Source organism: Homarus americanus, unplaced genomic scaffold (assembly GCF_018991925.1).
Source record: "Homarus americanus isolate GMGI-L3 unplaced genomic scaffold, GMGI_Hamer_2.0 scaffold59578, whole genome shotgun sequence".
Taxonomy (NCBI): Eukaryota; Metazoa; Arthropoda; class Malacostraca; order Decapoda; family Nephropidae; genus Homarus; species Homarus americanus.
The window spans coordinates 4683302-4686762 of NW_024712913.1; the positions used below are offsets into that span (position 1 = coordinate 4683302).

General features: G+C 40.7%; 1 long non-coding RNA gene across 1 annotated transcript; it reads right to left on the reverse strand.

Moving 5' to 3' along the window:
* Window positions 1-225: 225 nt before the first annotated feature.
* LOC121864992 lies at window positions 226-3252 on the reverse strand. The gene is made up of 2 exons (XR_006088704.1): window positions 2663-3252; window positions 226-1345 (listed from the first exon to the last, which is right to left on the reverse strand). It is a non-coding gene; the product is annotated as an uncharacterized LOC121864992 (long non-coding RNA).
* Window positions 3253-3461: the final 209 nt, after the last annotated feature.

Here is a 3461-nt window from a genome sequence, read left to right on the forward strand (position 1 = left end):
CATACCATCTACTACCCATTCTATCTACTCCCCATACCATCTACTACCCACACCATGTACTACCCACACTACCCACCACCCATCCATACCATCTACTACTACCTATACCATCTACTACTACCCATACCATCTACTACTACCCATACCATCTAACCTAACCTAACCTATCCATCTACTTGCCTTAGAAAGGAAGAATAAACCTTTTACAGTATAGAATATAAATCATTAACTGTTTATACTGACTTTATTCATCATAATACTAAATCTTCATACATGAATAGAATACTGTATAATGAATAATAAGATATTTAAACCATTAATAACCTTTTATCTCACCTCACAGTCCCCAGTAAACCTACTTAACATAGACATATACACAAAATAATGCACCATGATCATGGCAGACACACAAGCCTGTGTTAACTTCTCTAATAAATAAAATAAACAGTAGCTGAACATTTTGTGTGACGAAGTCCATTAATTTCAGTAAGGCGTGAGCAGTGTTTTAATATTAGTGTCATCGACCAAACATGGTTATGGCGGGAGACATGATCAATACTGAAGCTAGAACGGGCAGTCGTCCGGGTTGATACAGGTCATAGTCTGTGGGTCCAGGACGTCACCGTTCTGGCAGGTCAATATCCCTGCCTCCTTGCTTATGGAATGCGTCGCATATGAAGTAGTGTGGGTTACAACTTGTTGTACACTTCGAAAAGCCAATTTGTTTACATATCAGTGTTTCTACACAGCCGGTGCCATAACACTCTTCATTACAGGGGCGCTTACCCAACACTTTTGTTGCTCCGCATCAAAATTACCTTCATCACAGACTGAGTGCATCATTCCAGTGGTGAAGCAAAGGTAGAACTTTGTTGCGGTGAATTTATCAGGTATAAGCTTATTATAAGTTGTGTCTTCGGCAGTGCAATGTGGCTGACATGTACAACAATTACTTACATTTGCCTGACAAACCTTACCATCGAAATATGGGGTGTTTTCGCCACATGCTTTCATGTCTCCGTCAACGCCGTATATACAGTTTATATATAAATTACAGTCTGCTGGGAATGTGCGTTTGCCGTTCCTACGGTCGTGCAGTCAAAGCCGCATTTCTCAGTGGTGTAGGTTGATAGCTTGGGTCATGAGGATCCATGCAGTCGTAACTATTAACATCGAAGTCAAGACCGGTGTCGCAGGCAAATGACTCCTCTTGCCACGTTGTTGTACTCTTACACAAATAGAATCTGTGTTGGTCTAAAGGGTCGGCTGTCAGTTGAGATGTCTTGTAATTGGTGCAGTCAATTTGACAGTAGCGTAGGGAGGTCTCCCCGCTCACCGACACCACCTGTCAGAAAGAACATTGTTTTATAGATATTTATTCATATAATTAATGTACACAATACTTATTAGTTGACTCCAAGTTGATTAAATATGTAATTGCTCGACTTCTTCCAGCACCTTATTGTTGAGCTGTACAGTAAATGCCTGAACCTGCACAACACTTAACTCTGGTCTACTTATTTTCACTCCTACTCTTTGGTTACTTAATATATATTATCTCTTCTATTCCTGCTTGTAACACTAACATGTTTTATATTGTCTAACAAAAACTACAAAGAATTACATACTGTATAAAATATTGAAAAATATTCATGGAATTTGACATGACAGTGACCTCGATATATAAAGAATGAAAGAGTGAGACGCAATACGCGCGTTAGGAGAATCAGCTGTAAATAAAAATGTAAATCAATTGTATAATCGACAAATATTTTCATCAAATGACATATTGACCAGTAAGTATGGAATTAGTCGCCAGCCCGTGTGTGTGTGTGTGTGTGTGTGTGTGTGTGTGTGTGCCTGTGTGCCTGTGTGTGTGTGTACTGTACATGAGATAGGTTTTCTGTATTAAATAATAAGGTAAAAGAGGTCAGCGTGAGGATATTTCATCTCACTTTAATGTCATGTGTGGTTAACAATAAACCAAGATAACTACGTTAACAACTACGGCAGGTGAAGCGCCTCAACAACAACAACAACAATGTCTGTTTCAACTACCACCATTAAATTTAAAATAATTATTTCTCACCCGTCCACTCAAATTAAAACTTTGTGGAACTACAAAAAATTCTTGCAACACTAACAACGGGGGAACAGTTTTCACTCAAGTCAACATTATATAAAGCGTAGGTTCAACATGAAGAATTATTTGGAATGTAAATGTGGCGACACTGGGGAAGGGGTTGAAGGGTTAGAGGGTGGAGGTGAGGAGGCGGAGGTGAGGGCGGATGAGCGGCGGAACAGGGAGGGGTGGCAACCGACCCTCAGTAAATTAAGAAAGCTTGGTGACGAAGTGTAAACATCACTTGGCGGACGTAATCCTTTTGATTTTAGTTTTCTCCACCTGTGCCTCACCTGATTGTCGAGACAACACGTGTGAGTCATAAATAATAAAGTTTCTTCAGTTCTTTAGTTCCTCAAACAGTTTATGACAGAGACTTTATTCAATAAATCAAAAGCATTATTATAACCATGATCTTCTAACATGAGGTAATGCCGATTATCTTTGTCTTGGAATGCATAATTTAACTATAATGTCACTTCTACACCCTGCCTTTTTTATCAGTTGGTATAAATGTACCTATAAGTACTGTGGATTTACCAGGGCGAGGACCCCAAGGAGGAGTTGATGCTGGCTATCTGAAAGGAAACGACCAGGTGAAGGTAGCCAGGTGAAGGTAACCAGTTGAAGGTAACCAGGTGAAGGTAACCAGGTGAAGGAACCAGTGAAGGTAACCAGGTGAAGGTAACCAGGTGAAGGTAACCAGGTAAGGTAACCAGGTGAAGGTAACCAGTGAAGGTAACCAGGTGAAGGTAACCAGGTGAAGGTAACCAGGTGAAGGTAAACAGGTGAAGGTAACCAGGTGAAGGTAACCAGGTGAGCGAGGGGACCTCACTAAGAATCAATAGGTAGGAGGTGAGGACCTTTTACTTATACGGATGGCCGAGCGGACTTGTATCAGTGTGACATCTGCCGCGCTTCTCACACCTTCCTTCAAGCTTCTGATATGTCTTCCTAGTATCATATTTAACCCTGTGTTGTAAGGCTCAAGGTGGGTGGATGACCTCCTACCCTGAATATCGACCTCCACAAAGTACATTTAAAACACATCAACCCACGACGAGAACCTGACGTCACTTCAAGTAAGAAAAATTATGAATATACTTGAGGCTTCAGGTCTTTGATGTGCGGTCGCCTTCACTAGTGCGTTTACAGGGACTCGTCATATAAACATTCCACAGGTCATTACATTGAGAATTTTGGGTTAATATTATTTTACTTTGATTCCATAGTATGTCAATATTGCGAGTTTCCTTTTGTCGAATGTAAACAAACACAACTCTGCCACACTGCACAAAACCTGACGAGCCCCTGTAAACGCTCTAGTGAAGGGAACTGT